Raw genomic sequence first — 20,033 nt, forward strand, 5'->3', positions numbered from 1 at the left:
ATTGTAACACATCCACCTTTGGCTTCACATCAAAGTCATCGCTGTGAGCAGCTCCTGAAGTTGCCGAGGACGCTGGCTCAGGGCCACCCGCCACCCCAGCTGGACTGGCGACAGGCCTGCCTGAGGCCTCTGCTGGCAGTGCCCTGGAGGGTACCAAGTGCATTCCAGCCACAGTGGCTCTAGAGAGCCGACGGCCCCCAGAGGTGCTCCATGGAGGGCAACAGCAGCAATTTTAAAGGGGAAGGTATTTGGCTTTGTTTGGCAAGACTTCTACATGCTCCACGCTGTGCTAGTCACTCAAAGTATTATCTTATTTGATTCTCAGTCATCCTCAGTGAAGGCCCTAATCCTTCTCATTTTTACAAGAAACTTGGCCTCCCAAGGTTTTACGTAGCTTGTCTTGGGTCACGAGTGGATTCCTCCCTTTCCTTGGCTCCAGACGTGCTTCTGTGGATTTCAGTTAGTTTCAAAATTGAGAGCAATCATCTGTGAAATGGGTATATTTAATGTACCTGGAGTTTCAGGAGAAACTGGAATCCTTCCATGATTCCGTTGGTGGGCCTTGTTTTTTTCCCCCAACCTCCTTTCCCAGGGACCTGCCTGGCATGAGCGTTTCTAGTAGCCTCTGTGCCTGGTCAAGGCACACTACCTTTGTAGCTCCGTCCTGGCTAAGGAGCCAGGGGGTGCCAGAAATGGTAACTTCTTGTTTTCAGTCCTGGCCTTTAACCTACAGAAGTCACAACTGGGTTTTGGAGCCGGCTTCCCCAGAATAAACGGAGGAGGGACGCAAAGAATTCAAATGGGGAAGTGGTTCAACAAGGAAGAGAGTGGTGAGGATCTGGGTTCCTGGGAGCAGGCAGAGGTCTTAGAAAACCAGGCTGGAGGAGGAGCTGTGGAGGTCGGAGGATGGGGGAGCGTGGACGGTGTGCAGGGCCTGTGTGTGGAAAGTGGACATGGCTCCCAAGCAGGGGCCCGAGAGCTCCAGGCTGGGATTGGAGCCCTGGGAGCAGGAAGTCAGTGAGGACAGTGGCAGGTGGTGTGTTTTGGTTCTGCTTTCGGAAGTACAACAGTGGTTTGGCCGCAACATCCAAAGACCTGAAAATATGCAAGTAGGCTTTGGGGAAGAGGAGCACCAAGAATAGCAGTAGCGAATACGGGAAGTGCTGAGCCCAGGGGCTCTTCAGCAGAGCCACGGTTCCTTTCCGGAGCCTGTCAGTCGATACGAAGAGGACATGGGTTCTGGGCCCACTAGGTCATCCAGCTGGGTCTCTTGGTCTTTTGCTCAATGTCTCCATTCCAGACTTTTCTGTATCAGTTTAATATACTTTGCAAACCTGAAGTGGCCATAAGAGAGAAGTTGCTGTTCATCATATTGATTATGTATTCATTTAGTACGGTGTATAGAGACCTTATGTATGCCGAGTCTCAGAATTCAGAGGTGGACTGGAACTCCCTGATGAGGTGATATGATGCAGTGTGGCCAGCTTTGGGGCCCAGAGTGGAGAGAGGCTGAGTGGACCTGGGAGAGTCAAGACCATCTTTCTGATGAGTTAGCAAAGATGTGCACATGAACTTGACTGAAAGAGGTAAAGGCAGGCCAGGAAGAAGCGCTACATGTGCCAAAAGAAGATGAAGAGGTGGACGTGAGCGGGGAAGAGCCAGGAGTGGGCAAATATGAAACCAGGAAGATACTGGGAGGCATGAATGCCAGGCTTGGAACTTGGGTTTTATTCCAGAGGTGTTGGGAACTATGGAAGGCTTCTGTGCAAAAGGCCGGTGAGATCTTAGTGCTATATTTCAGAATACTGAATTAATAATAATTATAAAAATAATAATATTAATTACAACTGATGATGGTGATAGTAATACAAATAACCAATCAGCCCATCATGTGTCAAAGGAGATGGGGTGTTGTTCCTGGGATTATCTTGCGTTATGTATGCTCTCATTTTAGTGGGCTGGAAAGACAGAAGAAGCAAACTGTCATTTTCTGAACTGCCTATGGACAGGCTGTGTGTTAGGGAACTGTGAGTAGCTTCTAGAACCTGTGATTGGTCTCCAGGTGATAGTCATTGAGAGCTGGGGTCCTCAATCACACATCCGTAAGGAGATGAATTCTGTCAACAACCTGAATGAGCTTAGAAGCACAGTCTTCTCCTGCAGGTCTTCCAGATGAGAATGCAGCCCAGATGCCCCTTGATTGCAGCCTTGTGAGACCCTGAACAGAGCTGTCGTGCTGGGACTCCTGGCCCATAGAAAACGTGAGGCCAGTATAGCATCTGCAGCTGCCCATAAAGTAGAATTTGAAAGACAGTACTGCCCCACAGTGTGCCTCAGCCCCTACTAGCTCTTCATTGCATGTGGACTATTGGAGAGTAAACCTTTTAGGGTCTTAGAAGTGGGGCAGGTAAGGGGAAGGGTAAAAGCTCTGAGTCAGATAGGCTTGGTCACAAATCACGATGCTACCATACAGTGTTGCTTGTGTTTGCCTTTCTGAGACACACGTGTAATGCCGGGGTAATCTACTTGGACATACCAATAGGACTCAAAGAAATAATGTCTAGGAGTCTTGTCGAAGTTATTTAGCAGGATGACTAGACCACAGGAGATCTGCGCCAATGTTGTTTCCACCATTTTGATCTTTTGCCCAGAATCCCAATTTTGGAGCACGTGTCACGTGGTATGTCCACAGCCACCACCTACTGCTTGTCACTTGATGGTGGTAAATCCATCTTCCTGGCCCCCCTCACCCCAGCGTGCCACATATGGGTCCTTGCTCTCCAGAGGCAGCAGTATGTTGAAGAAGACATAGCAATAGGTGTTGATCCATGTGAAGCTGAGTTAATCATTTTGACCACGTGCTTCCAAGCACGTTGTTCATTTCAATGGAAGGCTGTTATTTGAGTGCTGGTAGTTTATTTGGGAGGAGATCTGAGACAGGGAGGGGATGGAAATATTGTCAAGCCAGATACCATTACGGTTGATGAGAGCTCAGTCCCACTGGGGAACCCTGGGTGAGTGTGAATGGAACATGACTGGAGACTGTCCCAACCAAGTGGCTAGGAGGCTGGGCTGTTTATCCACAGCACCTTTACTGTCTGAGGGCTTCTCCCAGGGGCATTAACTCTTTGACCCCGTGTCTTGCCCTGCACTTGGGCCAAGTGTACTCCAATGACCAGGAAAAAAAAGAAAAAAAAGAAAGCCACGTGGCCACATCATGTTAAGCAGGCTTGGTGTGCAGAAGTTGAGCTGAATGTGTATGGGCAGGGCTTCCAGATAATTCCAGGAGTCATACTCTGTAGTAATACTCAGACTTGTGAGAATAAATGGTGTAGTGCCTGGCACTCGACAGGTGCATGACATATATTAGTTTCCTTTTTACAAAAATCAAGATTTTCCCCAAAGAAAGCTTCATGGGAAACTTACAAAAGGTGGTTTCAGGAGCCCAGACTACTTCCCAGAGGGCGGGGAAAACATAAAGAATGCAAACGCTGCCACGGCCCCCCATTCCTTCATAGGCTCTCACTGCTGTGCCCTGGGGCTTGCTTGTCTTCTCCAGACTTCAGGTTTCCCATAAAGTGAGGACGAGTCTGTATGCCAGCGGTCTGGTTCTGTTCCTGTGGCTGTGAAAGTTGCACTGGCCACTGGGAAGTAGACAACGGCGCAGCCCAAGGTGGTCAAGGGGATGCCAATGTTGGAGGCAGGTGTGATCTCAAGGCAGCCAGCTGTGAGCAGGGTGACCCTAGGAAAGGCCCCTTTCCTCTGCCTTGATCTCCATACCTGTAAAATGGAGATAATAGTATTGATCCATGTGCTTATTTAGAGAGCTACATAAGATAACAAATGCAGTTGGTTGCCATTTTTCATAGTAATTATCTTTCATAACATCTCCAAAACCACTTAATTAGCAAATACTGAAGCCATTGGTCCTAGGGAAATACAGTGTCAGGTATCTGTGAGCTGCTGGTCCCAACATTTTTATCAGTTGTTCAGTACATACCTTGCACATGTATTTCTGTTTAGCTCTACCTGATTTAATACAGATTGTTGATTTGTCAACATTGAACTCATGGTAACAGCGCTATGACTCATACATCTAATATATGTATTTTCTCTGCAAGGCACAGCACAGCTATCTCAGGCTTAGGAATGCCAGACAACAGTTTAGCTCTATGCGCTGGGGGCCATTTCAAACAGCAAAAATTATCACAAAAATCCCCCACATGTGAAAACCATGGCCCTAAACAGAGCACAAAAGGATACTTGTATGTGGCATGAGATCTGGAACAAAACAGCAGAGCGTCACCTCATTCAACCTCAGCTGCGGATGGGTGCGTTGGACGGCTCTGTACACATCTGTGAATAGCTGTGCTTGTGCAAAGCACACCTCCGGTGTTGACTTGGGGCTTACAGATAAATCCGAGAGGAGTAGGTGAATGTGCAAACTCGGAATCCAGGAATGATGAGGACTGACTGTACTTCACATTAGGCTGGGCACACAGTAGGTGCTCAGTTGAAAAAAAATGACAGCTTATTATATTGTAAGAAACAGCATAAACCTCTCTTAGTGGACGCCAGGAGTCCCAAAGCCAGCCCATGCCCAGAGTGAAGGGGAGAGGAAATCTGTGAGCATGAAGCCCCTCCAATCAATGCTGCAGGGAGCCCTGAGCCTCCTTGCCTGTTTCTGGGCCCAGGCCTCCCAGGGGAACCAGAAGGCGAAAATTCCAGGGCTGCACCAGGGGATCCCTCACCTGGGGCTGAGGTTGCCGGCCCTCTGTGTGCTGGAGACCGGCCCTGCTCGGCCTGACCTGAAGGCCGGCACACGGCGGCTGGCGAGCGCAGTTCTCTATCCTGCCGTTGCTCTGGCCACCGTGGGCTGGACGGCGGGGACACAGCACAGCAGATAGGGGGGATGTTTCCAAATTGCGGGGTCACAGAGGGAAAGGGGCTGACCCGCTCCGCACCACAGCCCCCTTCCTGCTCTCCACCCTGGGCTCTCCCTTGGCTTTCCCTCCGGTTGGTCAGGCGGCCAGAGGAGCCCCAGGGGGGTCCTCGCCCTGGCTTTCTGCACATTCCCAGGGGGAACAGGAAAAGAAAGGGAACTCCCATTCCTGGAGCCTCCCTCTGTGCCAAGCCCGCTGCTGGCCACCGTCCAGCCAGTGCCTCAGGGGGTCCTCCCAGGCACTCTGCCATGTCCAGATGACGCTGGGTTACAGATGAGGAAGCGGAGGCTCAGAGTGGTCCCTTGAGCGGAATAGCTGCAACCCCAACCTGGATATTTGGCAGCATTAACTTGGTCTGGGCTACAATGCAGGGTTCTGTCAGCGACACTTTTCAAACAGTGTGAAAAGAGCTGCATAAAAGTCAGAACTTCACAGGAGCCCTGTAGCAATCCTTAAGATAAATTCATAAGAGCGAGGACAACGGTGCAGCCTCTGAGTGCTTTCTGAGCAAAGGATACCATGCTCAGCACTTCACATACTTTTCTCATCCAGCGCAACCCTCTCAGTGATGTTTGGAGGTACGGATTATCATCACGCCCATTTTAGACATGGGGATCTGGGGCTCAGAGACTTGCCAGAGGTTTTTGGGGTCATACCTTAAGAAACAGGAGAGCAGGGGCTGGCCCCTGAGCCTCCCTCTTACCTGCTACCCTGTGGGCTGGGGCTGGTGTGGGGCCCGCTTTCTCATTCTCAGCCTCTCCCTGTCTGTCACCTGGTGCCTCCGTCTCATTGAGTGCGACAGGTAACAAAGGTCACCAGGTGCTAGAGCCACTTCTGGGGGACCAGGCCAGAGGCCTTCCCAGCTCGGATGCTGGATCTGGGATGCCAAGCTCCTTGTTGCTGCCGCCTGGTGATTACCATGGCTTTCTCGTTGTTCCCATGCTTACCATCGTCATGACTACAGAGCTCGCCTTCTGCTCACCCTGGCCTTCTTCTGGTTCCAACTTTCGCATCCTTAGTGCTTCCTTTGGCGCACCACTTCTCTCCAGTTAGGCCTTGCTTGCACAGAGCAGGAGCTGCCATATACAGAGCTCCTACGGTATGCTGGGTGCTGTGTTAAGCCCGTCACACCCTGTGACGGGTATTATTAACACGCTCTTATAGAAGAGGTCACCTGAGACAGGTCAAGTCACTCCCCCCAAGATAACAGTGAGTGACTTCCATGGGGCTGGAACTGGAAGCTTGGGAAAAAATTCCTGAGGGAATTTTAGTTTTGAAAGAATATCATCTGGTTCTCTTTCCCGTTTTGGTTCTCTTTCCACCAGCTTCTTCGTCAGTGCGTTAATGGGAGGATTTTCTTAGATGGACTTTGAATTTGGGGCTTTCATCCGATGGCCCCCGGTGGTTTCAATAGCAGCAATGAATTCTTACACTCAGGAGGTGCCCAAATGGCATGCAGTCAGGTTCAAAAAATATATCTTACTCGGCTCTCCCTGCAGGACCAGCATGGAAGCATGTACCAAGTTCCAGCATCTTCTGTCCTGCCCTGAGCCTGGGGTGGGTGAAGCTAGCAGCTGAACTGTGGGAGGCAAGGCACAGGGACAGGGGGTACTGGGCACACGCTTGCCGCCTCCTGTGGGAACTGCCGCTCAGCACGCTTGGCTACAGCAGGTTCCTTTCACAGAACTTGCACCCATCACACAGCCTCACATCCATGGGGAGAGGGAACGGAGCCCCATGGGCAGGCCAGATCTCACACTCCCTCAGACAGACCCCCGATGGAGCAAGATGCTGAGGAATGTCTCGCTTGGCCCTGTCAATGGTAGGCCTGAGCTCTGGAGTTAGACGCACTAGGACTTAGTAAAGCACCCACACGCTGCCAGATTTCATCTCCTCCAAATGGAACCACGAATGCGTTGACAGCTACTAAGAGTTTGGGAGGCCAGGGGATGGGGCTGGGGATTAGGAGGACCGGGGCATCAAGAGCTACCAGAACTCGAGGACTGGTGAAGCTGGAAACTATACGGTAGACAGTCTGGAATGGTATGAGTGGCAAGTGTGAGGGGCAGCAGAGGAGAGCAATGAATGGGGCCAGGAGTTCAGGAAGAGAGGGAGTGAAGCAGGTGGCATGAAGGATGGGGACCACTCCATGAATTGTAGATCTGCTCTGTTTGCAGCTCACTTTCGTGGACCATCGTGAGTGAGGTGGGGGACGGGGTGGGGAATCAGCCACTGGGACATGGGACATAAAGGGAGGTCGAGATTAAAATGTATGGTTCCTTTTTCTGGAAGACACATAAAATAAAACATTATACAAACCTCCCCAGGGTGTGAAGATATGCACTTCAATACTTTTCTCATGCTATGCTTACATATTCATTTTCTTTCTTTTGTTTTTTCATAGTTTATTGTCAAGTTGGTTTCCATATAACACCCACTGCTCATCCCAACAAGTGCCCTCCCCCATGCCCATCACCCCCTGCTCCTCTCCCCCACCCCCATCAGCCCTCAGTTTGTTCTCAGCGTTCAAGAGTCTCTCATTACATATTCATTTTCAAGCAATGATCAGTTTGAAGGAATTTCAACTCTCTGCATTTGCAACTCAATGAAATTCATCTTAACCACCCACCCACCCAAGATAAAAAATGAAAACTTTTTTCTAACTTAATGGCAATCATCATTAAAGGCAGTCTACAGTAAGAAATCAATCTTCCTGTTACTATTTTTGGAAAGACAGGTATGATTTTCTCCTAAGTCTTTACAGTTTTCTTCTTTTTAAAAAAATTTTTAAATGTATTTATTTGTTTGTTTGTTTGTTTATTTATTTATTTATTTCTGAGAGAGAGGGAGACAGCGTGAGCAGGGGAGGGTCAGAGAGAGAGGGAGACACAGAATCTGAAGCAGGCTCCAGGCTCTGAGCTAGCTGGCAGCACAGAGCCCACTGTGGTGCTTGAACCCACGAACTGTGAGATCATGACCTGCACCGAAGTTGGACGCTCAGCTGACTGAGCCACCCAGGCGCCCCTACAGTTTTCTTCTTTCAGGCTAGGGATGTGTTCTTCTAAAAACATGTCAGGAATGTCACCTCACGTTATCACAGAGATGGGTCAAGTATAGGATTGCTGGTGAGGTGGGCAGCCATGGCCTTCCATTCTCCTCCCTAGAGGGTGGAGTTATTAACAATGAAGGTGAACAAACCCACAATCACTTCTTAAAATACAAACCACTTTGTTTAACACGGGGTGCAAAAGACAGTCACTGCCTCAATAAATGGTCATGGGCAGGGTGTCCACATGGGGAAGCAGAGTTAGGGTGTTGATTCTGGCAGAGGTGGCCCAGCCCATTTGGCAGCTTGGCCTTTATTGACTGGGACAATAAAGTGGGAAGGGGCTGGTGGAGACTCCAGTCTAGGAGATGTGCCCAGGCTTCCAGCGACCTTAATGCTACCCCGTCCAGTTAAGGTTTTGGTTGGAGAGGTCTCGAAAGTGTTCCCTTTGAAATCCATTTCACAGTTAGGAGTACTGGGGCCTAGAGAGTTTCTGGGAACTTGTCACTTATCCTGAATCCTGAATGTATGACATATTGAAATAGTAAACAATGGACTTGACCATGAAGTTTCCACATACAAATCCAAATGGTTAATGAGCAAATGGAAAGGTCTTTAACTTCACTGATAATCAAAGAAATGCTAATGAAGACACGGGAGGGCCATATCTTTCCTATTTAAAAATTTTTTTTAATGTTTTATTTATTTCTAGGAGAGAGAGAGAGACAGCATGAGCAGAGGAGGGTCAGAGAGAGAGGGAGTGACAGACTCTGAAACAGGCTCCAGGCTCTGAGCTGTCAGTCAGCAGAGAGCCCGATGCGGGGCTTGAACCCACGAACCGCGAGATCATGACCTAAGTGAAAGTCGGACGCTTAACGACTAAGCCACCCAGGAGCCCCCATATCTTTCCTATTTTAAAGAATTTAAATAAAATACTCAGAATTAAGGGACATGTGAGAGAATGGGCACTCTTGTCCATGCTGGGATCACGTGAATTGATTGGTGCAACCTTTCTGAAGGGCATTTCAGCAATATATGTCAGTATGTGTCAAGAGCCTTAAAGACATACGTATGGTTTTTGACACAGCAGTTAGAATTTTAGAAATTTATCATTTTATTCATATTGATAAGGGTACTCTTTAATCCCCATCCCCTATTTCTGCCATCCCTCTGCCCACATCCCCTCTGGTAACCTTCACTTTGTTCTCTATAGCTAAGAGTCTGTTTCTTGATTTGTCTCCTCTCTTTTTTCCTTTGCTCATTTGTTTTTTGGTACATTCCATATATGAGTGAAATCATATGGTATTTGTTTTTCTCTGACTGACTTATTTCACTTAGCATTATACTCTCTAGATCCATCTGTGTTGTTGCAAATGGCAAGATTTCATTCCTTTTTATGGCTGTGTAATGTTCCATTGTGTGAGTGTGTGTATGTGTGTGTGTGTGTGTGTGTGTGTGTGTGTGTGTATCACATCTTCTTTATCCATTCATCTATGGATTGACACTTGGACTGCTTCCTTACCTTGGCCTTTGTAGATAATGCTGCTGTAAACATAGGGGCACATGTATCCCTTGGATTTAGTGTTTTTGTATTTTTTTTTTCATAAATACCCAGTAATGCAATTACTGAATCATCGGGTGGTTCTACTTTTAACTTCTTGAGGAACCTCCATACTGTTTCCACAGTGGCTGCACCAGTTTGCATTCTCAGTAACAGTGCAAGAGGCTTCCTTTTGCTTCACATCCTAGCCAACACTTGTTGTTTCTTGTGGTTTTGATTTTAGCCAGTCTGACAGGTGTGATGTGATATTTCATTGTGGTTTTGATTTGTTGAGCATCTCTTCATATGTCTGTTGGCCATCTGGATGTCTTCTTTAGAGAAATGTCTGTTCATATCTTCTGCCCAATTTTTAAAAAAAATTTTAATATTTTATTTATTTCTGAGAGAGAGTGACAGCTGAACAGTGGAGGGCCAGAGGGAGAGGGAGACACAGAATCTGAAACAGGCTCCAAGCTCTGAGCTGGCAGTCAGCACAGAGCCCGATGCGGGGCTCAAACCCACAAACCCTGAGATCTTGACCTGAGTCAAAGTCAGACGCTTAACCCACTGAGCCACCCAGGCGCCCCTTCTGCCCAATTTTTAATTGGATTGTTTGTTTTTTGAGTGTTGAGTTATGTATGTTCTTTATATATTTTGGATACTAAATTTTCATCAGATATCGCATTTGCAAATATATTCTTCCATTCAGTAGATTGCCTCTTAGTTTTGTTGACTGTTTCCTTCACTGTTCAGAAACTTTGTTTTGATGTAGTCCAATAGTTTATTTTTGCTTTTATTTCCCTTGCCTCTAGAAATGTGTTGCCATAGCCAATGTCAGAGAAGTTACTGCCTATACTCTCTTCAAGGATTTTCGTGGTTTCAGGCCTCACATTTAGGTCTTTAATCCATTTTGAGTTTACTTTTGTGTATGCTGAAAGGAAGTGGTCTAGTCTCATTCTTTTGCATGTAGCTGACCAGTGTTCCCAACACCATTTGTTGAAAAGACTGTCTTTTACCCATTGTATATTCATTCCTCCTTTGTTGAAGATTAATTGACCATATCACTGTGGGTTATTTCTGGGTTTTCTATTCTATTCCATTGCTTTATTTTTTTGAAAAATAAATTTATTGTTATGCCAGTACTGTACTGTTTTAATTATTACCACTTTGTAATGTAACTTGAAATCTGGAATTGTGATACCTTCAGTTTTGTTTCTCTAGAAGTTTTTATTTATTATTTATTTATTTATGATCTTAAACAGGCTCCATACTTACTATGGAGTCTAATGTGGGGTTTGATCCCATGACCCGGAGATCATAACCTGAGCCAAAATCACAAGTCAGACACTCAACCGACTGAGCCACCCAGGCACCTCTAGACATTTATCTTATAGACATATTATAGATGTACCCAAAGGTTTAGCCATAAGATTGCTCATCTATTGGACATAAACTGTTCCAAAGTAAGAAGGTATTAGCATAGTATATTCATAGAATGCGATATTATAGCCATAAAATATCTGTTCACCTTTCTGGTTTATTTCTAAACCTTTAGCATCATATGTAGTTGAAAGAATGTGAACTTTGGTGACAAAAGATGCCAACTTAAAAGTTCTCATTCTGGGGTGCCTGAGTGGCTCGGTCGGTTAGGCGCCTGACTTCAGCTCAGGTCATGATGTCACTGTTCATGGGTTCGAGCCCCATGCTGGGCTCTGTGCTGACAGCTCGGAGCCTGCTTCAGATCCTGTGTCTCCCTCTCTCTCTCTGCCCCCTCCCCACTCATGCTCTGTCTCTCAAAAATGAACGAATAAACATTAAAAAAAATAAAAATTTAAAAGAAAAAGAAAGTTCTCATTCCATCTCTTTCTAGGGTGTGGTTTTTCAAATCACTTTAGCTTCCGAGCCTGTCTCCTCACCTGTACAGTGAAGTCAGAGATAATACCTAACTGAGACGTGCGTAGTATGTTGCCAACTCTTATGCCTTCCAGAACTCACGACTGTGGCAGTGTCTTCGGTGTACAGCTGAAACCACAGCCAGAGCCGTGCCCTGGCCGTAAATAAGATGATTCCTGGAAGGCGTGCCAGTTCTTCTTCCGCCTGTGGCAGAACCAAATCCCCCAGCCACCTGGTCCTCTCTACCCCTGACCCAGAGTCCATTTAACACAACTTCACCGCCCAGGGAGCCAGCAGAATAGAGGGCAGTGAGAGCATCCCGTGACTGAGCTGTTCACATGAGTGAGGGAAGTAACCTCAGACACCAGTTCCCAGAGTTCTCTAACTGGGGTGGCAGGGCCATGGTGGTGGCCATAGCCATGTGCTTCCTGTAACCTCTGCTGCATGTTTTGATAATTCACTTAAATTTTTTTCAATATTTTATTTTATTTTTGAGAGAGAACAAGTGGGGGCAGAAGATCTGAAGTGGGCTCTACACTGACAGCAGTGAGCCTGATGTGGGACTTGATCTCACAAAGCAGGAGATCATGACCTGAGCCACAGTCAGATGCTCAAATGACTGAGCCACCCAGGTGCCCCTGATAATTCATTAAAAAAAAAAAAAAAGAATGTATTTGCAAAGGAAACGTCACATCGCTGCAATAAATGAAAACAGAAACGAAGTTGCTTGCTAACGTAGAAGTGAATGAAGACACAGGCACAGTGATGACAAAATAAGGAAATTAAATTCTAGTGATTCCTGCCTCATCCCGAGATATGTTCTCACTCAAGGAGGAAAGGAGCAAGCGTAGGGAGCTGTTGACATACAAGCACCAACATGAGAATTTGTCTTTGATGTGTAATCCCAAGATAAAAGGAGAATTGAAAAGTGATTACCTTTTTTATCCAGTTGTTTTCTTTTAGGCTTGCGATTCCTAAAATCATTCCCCATAGGGATAATTGTAGTGCCTACCCTTTGAGAAATATTGATACATCTGGTCTCCCACCATCTCCCCACCCATTCATAGATGGGAAAAGTGTGGCCCAAGCAAGAGAAGAAACTGGGTCAAAGCTCAAAGAGAATCAGTGGTTGAGCTGCGATGAACCCTGTGCCTTCTACTAAGGCTACAGCGCGCCTCATGAGAAGGCGTGGTTGTAAAAGATAAACAAGAGGAGCAAAAACAAGCTCTGAATCACCAAGATTTTTGTCTTGAAGAGATCACAGCTGCTCTTTTGAGTTTGCGGTTCTGCTTTTAGAAAACAGGCGAAAACACCACGTATCCTTCAAAGAATATATATATTGACTTATAGACTTTCTTTGAAGTGGCCTCTATTTCAGAGCAGAGTTCAACATGCAACTGAGAACGATACAGACAGAGCTGCTTCATCGAATGTGTGTCAGGGTCAGATTTGAATTAAATGTCGTCGTTTTTGCTGCGCTCACACAGCACTCGGTGTTTGCTCACTTCTTCATAGATCGTGCATTCACAAGGTGTTTTCACACTCTTTGTTCACACTCTTTGACTCCCTTGGTTATCACACTAACCACGGGAGGGGGTTCTAATTCTTCATGTGTACCGCTGAGGGTGCTTGGAGTCTGGAACAGGGAGGGTCCCTCTCCCCCAGGTGGCTTGGGACCAGGAAGCCAGGAGAGGGAGAGTTGATTGGGGCCGCTCCAGTGACCAGTCCCTACCCACAGGGTCCCCAGTGAGGTGCTGGTGAGGAGGAAAGAGAGCCCCAAGGATAGTGACTTGGCCGGCTCGTGAGGGAAGGGCACTGGGCTCTGGCACCTGCCTCTGAGAAGGCAGCAGTGCTGGCCTGGGCCAGGGAGAAACTTCGATTCCTGGAAATACGCATCAGCACATTCATTACTGTCTTATCAGCAAAGTGCAAAAGAGGCCAGAGAGCAAGGGGACGGATCCTATTACTCGTGATGAAATGCCCTTCTGGTCAAGTATGAAAGATGTTTTAGGAATGAATTCCCAGCCATGGTGTGAAAACAGATGTTGGATTCTTATTTTCTCCCCCCGCTTTGTTTTCCTCCTCTGACACAGTTCAGGAAGACAGGGCAGGAATCAAACGTTTGAAGCCCAGCTGCTCACATGTGTAAAGGGCCCTGAATTGATGTCAGAAGAGAGGGTTCTGTGTCAAGGCTGTACGCACTGGGAGAGCCTCTCTCCACCCCATTGCTCTACGTAAGGAGAAACTGAGGCCCACTTGAGAGGACCAGGAGGTTCCCAAGGTCATGCAGCTTGACTCGGGCTTTTTAAACCTTTTGCTAATGCCCAAAACAACATTGTCAACAGTCACAAAATTAGGGCTGACAATCTTGAATGGGAACATAAAAAAATGAACTTGAGAAAAATTAGGTTTTTATGACACGAGTAAAAGTCTTACCTAATAATTTTATTTTTTTTCTTTCAAGTAACTAAGCAAAAAAAGTGTTCTTTATCTCAAAAATGATTACTTTTAGGAAAGAACAGAAGCAACCGTGGAGGCTTCCAACCACTGCCTCCAGAGGTGGAAGGACTGATTAGGGAAAAGAGGTCAAGATTCAGTGTCAAGTACAACTAGGATTGCAAATGCTGGTTCTGCCATTCAGTCGCTATGTAATCCTAGGCAAGTCTCTGAGCCTTAGTTTTTTCTTTACAAAATGAAGATACTGAGGCTTTCTTGAAAGGGCTGTTGTGAAGAAAATAGAATTACTAAAGAGCTATTGTTTTAGAACCCTTCCTCTGCGCCAAGCACTGAGCCATGTGCTTTCATGGCTGTTATTCATTTGGTCCTCCCAGGAACTTCTTGTTGGAACTATGCTAGGAGTCTCACTCTATAGATAAGGAAATGAGAACTCCAGGAGGTTATGTGCCTAATGACTTAGGCTACTTAGGCCACTGAGCCAGGAAGGAGCAGAGGTGGGCCTTGAACCCATGCTATCTGACTGCACAGCCTGTGTGAACACATATAAGGTGTTTGGGATAGTAGTCACACGTGTTAGAGGTACAGCATAAGTGGAAGCCCATATTAGTATTATTGAAATAGACATATTTCAGGGCGCCTGGGTGGCTCAGTCGGTTAAGCGTCCGACTTTGGCTCAGGTCATGATCTTGCAGTTCATGGGTTTGAGCCCCTCATCAGGCTGTGTGCAGACAGCTCGGACCCTGGAGCCTTCTTCGGAATTCGGTGTCTCCTCTCTCAGCCCCTGCCCCACTCATACTCTCTCTCCCTCTCAAAAATAAATAAATATTAAAAAAAATTTTTTAAATAAAAAAGAAATAATCGTATTTCACTTCACTTGAGTTATGTAACACCACAAAAGCCACATCTTTCTGAGATCATTATTTTTTTTTTTAATGTTTAATTTTGAGAATGAGACAGAGACAGAGTGTGAGTTGGGCGAGGGGCAGAGTGAGAGACACTGAAGCAGGCTCCAGGGTTTGAGCTATCAGCACAGAGCCTGATGTGGGGCTTGAACTCATGAACTGTGAGATCATGACCTGAGCTGAAGTCGGATGCTTAACCAACCGACCCACCCAGGCACCCCTGAGATCATTATAGAAAAGAAGTTGAGAAAGTAGTATTAACAAATATCTGAAGACAAAGCCCAGAGTTTCTTCAGCATGTGGGATAAGGAACTAATATACTGACCGTGGCCTATGGGTGCCATTGTGAAAGGTTTGAAAAAAAAAAAATAAGGGTTCCTGAGTGAATTTCTATATCACAAAACTAAGAGTGAGAATCCTACATTGAGCCCCTGCTTGGATCTTCCTGAGGGGAACTGAACTGTCCTATTACTCTGCCTTGAGTGGGAATTTTCCAACCCACTGAGGGCATATCGGTTACCTCATTCCCTGGTCACAAGGTCAGGTTGGCTACTATATATAAATGTCTTGACTGAAGCAAATGGATCACTACACAATAAACATCTTTTTTTTTTTTTTTTAATGCATCCGTTATATGGAACTCATGGGAGAAAAGTAGTGACAGCGTTCCTCCTTGATGAGAAAGTTGGGTGCCACTCACCTGAGAGTTAGAGCCGTTTCAGTTATTTTATGACCAGAGGCCATTAGGATTGGCAAGCAAGTTCAGAAAATGCTGGAAGACCCATTGACCTATAACCCTCGATCACTGGAAAAAACTAGAAACACATCTGCTCCACTGCATCATTTTAAAGCAACAGTGGAGCCAAGAGAGTGGACAGGGTGTGTCCAGGCTTTCCAGGGAAATCAAGGCAGATCTGCGGTCCTGAGCTGTTGCTCCATCCTTGATGTTTTTTGGACATCGTGGGTGGGTTTTCGGAAGGGTTTTCTAAGCTCTTGTCATTCAATAACCTGGGAAGGCTTCCTGGAGAAGGTGACTTAAAGTGTGACATGAAGAAGGATACACACAAAGCTCAGTGAATTTTCATGAGCCCACGCAACCAGCACCCGCTCCATGACACGGGATGCGACTAACAACACAGACCCCATATCTTGTGCTACGTTGTAGTAACCACCACTTCCCTTGGGGTAACTACTATCCTGAATTCTAACATCATAGATTGATTTCACTTGTTTCTCAACTTTTTAATCAATGGAATCTTATGGGATATACTCTTTTGTGTTGGGTTTCTTTCACTCGGTACAATATTTGCGATATTGTAGATCACACAGTCTCACTGCTGTATAGTATTCTACTCTGTGGATATATCATAATTCACTGACCCAGTCTGTTGATGCACATTTGTTTACTATGCATGGTGCTGTTGTGAGTATTCTATTGGGTATCGTTCAGTGCATGCATGTTCACATTTCTGCTGGGTACATTGAGGAGTGGAATTGCTTGGAGAGGATGGGGATGAGGTAACTTCCCCAACATGCTGGGGGAAGCTCCTTCAGCAGAGGAAGGGTCTGTGCCCAAGCATGTAGGTGCAGCAAAAGCAAGAGACACTGCGGAACACTGAGACATCTGGGAAACTGAGCATATGGTGCCCGTGAATTCTGAGCAAGGGAATGTTCTCTCTCCTGGGACAGCCCGCCTCTCCCTCTTCACCTCTATCTGGTGAACTCCTTGTTCTTTATCATTTGAATCTCAGCTTTGAGGTCACTGTTTCCTGGGAGGCTTCCTGACTGCCTCTGCCTGGCTAGTTCTCTCCTCTGAGCTCCTGTAGCCTGCCACAGGATTCTCGTTAATACAGCACGGCCGCCACTGCACGGCCGTTGTTTGCTGATGTCGCCTTTTCCTCTTTAGACCGTGAGTTCCTTGAAGGACAGATGGGTTTGGCTCCGTGTCTTCTGTTTGTATCTCTGATCCACTCTGCACTTTCTCTGCCCAGGGCAGCTGGCCTCTGTGGACTGCATCAAGAGGTCTCCTGGTGCTTTGCTTTCTGGCCCTGGACAGTAGAGGAGTCCCCTCAGAAGCCTGGAGGTAGAGGGGAGAGTGAGCGCAGGTGATTTTCCCCCTAGCCCTTGCTTTGCACAGCTGTCTTGGGCTGGCCGTGGTCCCAGCAGAGGTCATAGCATCTCCCCAGCTAGGCAGCGCTCTCACTTCAGGCCTCAGTGTACACAGTCCTGAAGCTTCTAGGCTCAAGGTCATGCACTATCCTTGTGGTTCTCTGACTATTCAACCAATCCCGTTTGGATTGTCCTGGCTTATGTATGCCATCTGCTGGGACCCTGTCTAATGCATGCATTTTATTTGTCTCTGTACTATCTAGCACACAGCCTGGGATATGCTAGCAATCAGTGAGGGTTTATTGGCTAAATAAATGGGTGGAAAAAAAGGGAAAGAATGAAGATGGAAGAGTTGGCCAGAAGCCAATAGTGCAGGACCTTGAGTGTCCTCTTGTGAAGCTCAGACTTTAATCCTCAAGACCAGGTGTTGTAGCTTCAAGTGTGTATGCAGGCCGGGCAGGTAAGGTGGGGACTGTGCAAACTAGGAGGTGAATGCTGCCTGTATTATGCCTCCACTATTTGGCACCGGCCCGTTAACTTTCTGCAGGAACTTGGACGCAATACGGCCAGATCTTCTGATTTTTCAAGAGAAGTCAGAATCCTGACTTCTGACTTTTTTTGTGTGTGAAATTTCTGATGTTTTAATGTGAAATGCCAAGGTTTAATGGTGTCAACATTTCGAATTTTAAAACACTCTGCACTGGCACATAAGGGATGACTGCTAGCTTGTAAGCTCTCTGCAGCCAGAGGGGAGCCATCAGATGGTGCGAGGGCAGGAAGCAATGTGCTCAGATACTACACAGCACTGTGAAAAGACATCTCCAGTAAATGAACTGCAATGACAGTGGGCCCTTTGGTCTTGGTCTCCAAAGCAGTTCAAATGTGCTGAGAATCTCTTACACTAAGAACACTAATCTTTCCCCATGATGGTTATTTTTTTTTAAATCAGTTTTTATTTCTAAAAATAGTGGTTGGTGGATTTATCCACTTTAGTCAGGTTCCCAGCCACTTTCTCTATTTCTGCTTCAAGCTGGGAGCTCTGAGTTCTTTTGGGTTTTATCAAATTATACACTGTGCAAAGGCATCCATTTCACCAACAGATGGACTTAATGTGCATGAAAATACATGCCTTTTAAAGAAACTAAATTAGTAGTTCCACTTCTTTCCCCTTTTATTAAAGACAGAGTCCTAGGAGAGCTCTCTGCTATAAAGTCAGACTTTACAGACATCAGCAAAATGAGATTTATTTGGATGGAAATCCGACGGAACATCAGACGCGTTCTTCACAACACTGAACCTGCAGATTTCACGTAGAGATTCGGAAGAGTCTGGCCCCCATAAAAACAGAAGAGGGAGAGAAAATGTTTGAAAACTTTTAAGTCTGCAAGAGTCAGAAGTTCTCTTGAAAGAATGGGGTAAGGACTCCCTTTGATCCTGGGCAAGATGGCATGAAGATGTGGAAGCTGAATGCTGCTGGCGGTGTAGTGCATGGAGCACTGGAATGGAGTCCAGGGACCTAGGTTCTCATCCTGACTTTCTCCCTAACTCATCCTGCGGCCTCAGACAAGCTTCTTCTCCACTCAGACTGTCTGAGTTCCCATTTAGAATGTTGGGGCAGTAATCCTACTCTGTCCTCCCTACAAGATTATTCTTAGAGGAAGGAAAAAGGGAATATGGTGACGGAGAACCCCTTCCTTCCCAGGCTTTTATTTGTGTTTTTATTAATTATACAACAATAATGTGAATACATTCTGACTGTGAAGTCTCAAATCAATACATTAGCAGAGCGCAAGTGCCAGTTTGCTCCCCTTTTCCCTCATGTGTATATGTCCTTGATTTTTTAACTGAAATCATATATATGTAGACATGTAATATAGACATTATGGTGCTTTCTTTGGTCTCATAAACAATTTGCTTGTTTTGCTGAATAAAATGTCCTATGACAGAATACACAAATCAGCCACATCAGCCATATTCTTTTGGATGGTTTCAACAGATGCCACGGTTTGGATGCACCATGGTCATTTTTTTTTTTTGAGTTTATTTATTTATTGAAAGGAAGAGAGAGAGGTAGAGAGAGAGGAGGAGAGAGAGAATCCCAAATATGCTCAACACTGTCAGCTCGGTACTGATGCAGGGCTTGATCTCACAAACTGTGAGATCATGACCTGAGCGAAACCAAGAGTCAGACGCTAAACCGTCAGAGCCACCCAGGCGCTCCTAGATGCACCATTCCCTATAAATGGGTGATATGGTGCTACCAATGCCTCATTGCTACCAGTAAATGCAGTGTTTATGTCTTTGTACTCATGTGAAAGTATTTCCTTGGGGTTAAGTATCAAGAACCAAAACCGCCTGATCAAAGAGAATGCACCCTTCACATGTTTATAGATTCCACCAAAGTGCCCTCAGAATAGTCCACTGATGTGCATTCCTGCAAGCAGGATTTAAGAGCACACTTTTCCCTCTCCCTCACTGACACCAGGTATTATTTGCCTTTTAATTTTTGCCCATCTGACGAGTGAAAAATGAACTCTTGCTGTCATTTTAATTAGTACTCGCAGATAACTAGTAAGGTAGAGCAACTTTACATATTTTACTGGCTATTTCTAAAGATGAGACCTTGGCTATATGTTAGAACAGCTACATAAAGTGATGCTTGTAGTAGAAAGAATGGTCCCTCCTGTTACAACCAGCGGAGGGCCCTGGGAACGCAGAGGGGGCTGCTGCAGAGGCACTAGGGAGCAGCTGCTGGTCTCCGTGTCCATCCGAGTCGGATTAGGTGACAATGGCAGCATTTGAGTTTCTCGGGTGTCAGGGTAGGAGAGCACAGGGGTGAGGTACCCAACATCAAGGCTTCTGTCCTAAGCACATCTGTGAATGATCTCTCTGCATCGCTCCCACTTTATCCCCATTTCCGCTGGCCTAGTACAGGTCTTCAGGAGTCCCCAGCTGGGCCCTTGCCTCCTAAATCATCTCCAGCTTCATCCTCCAACCAAAACGGCACATGGCACTACTGTCAGATTTATTTCTCCATGAGCAGCTCAGGTGACAGAACTGCCAGCTCAAGAGCTTTCCAGGCCTGTGTGATCTGGCTCAGCCATAGCTTCCCAGCCTTTTTGGTTTGGGCCCTTTAAACATCT

The 20,033-nt window shown here is 46.3% G+C and overlaps 1 long non-coding RNA gene across 1 annotated transcript; it reads right to left on the bottom strand.

Moving 5' to 3' along the window:
- Window positions 1-2,899: 2,899 nt before the first annotated feature.
- Window positions 2,900-5,804, bottom strand: LOC120237641. Its single transcript, XR_005530005.1, has 2 exons — window positions 5,647-5,804; window positions 2,900-3,780 (listed from the first exon to the last, which is right to left on the bottom strand). It is a non-coding gene; the product is annotated as an uncharacterized LOC120237641 (long non-coding RNA).
- Window positions 5,805-20,033: the final 14,229 nt, after the last annotated feature.

Source organism: Hyaena hyaena, unplaced genomic scaffold (assembly GCF_003009895.1).
Source record: "Hyaena hyaena isolate Hyena2069 unplaced genomic scaffold, ASM300989v1 scaffold_6, whole genome shotgun sequence".
Taxonomy (NCBI): domain Eukaryota; kingdom Metazoa; phylum Chordata; class Mammalia; order Carnivora; family Hyaenidae; genus Hyaena; species Hyaena hyaena.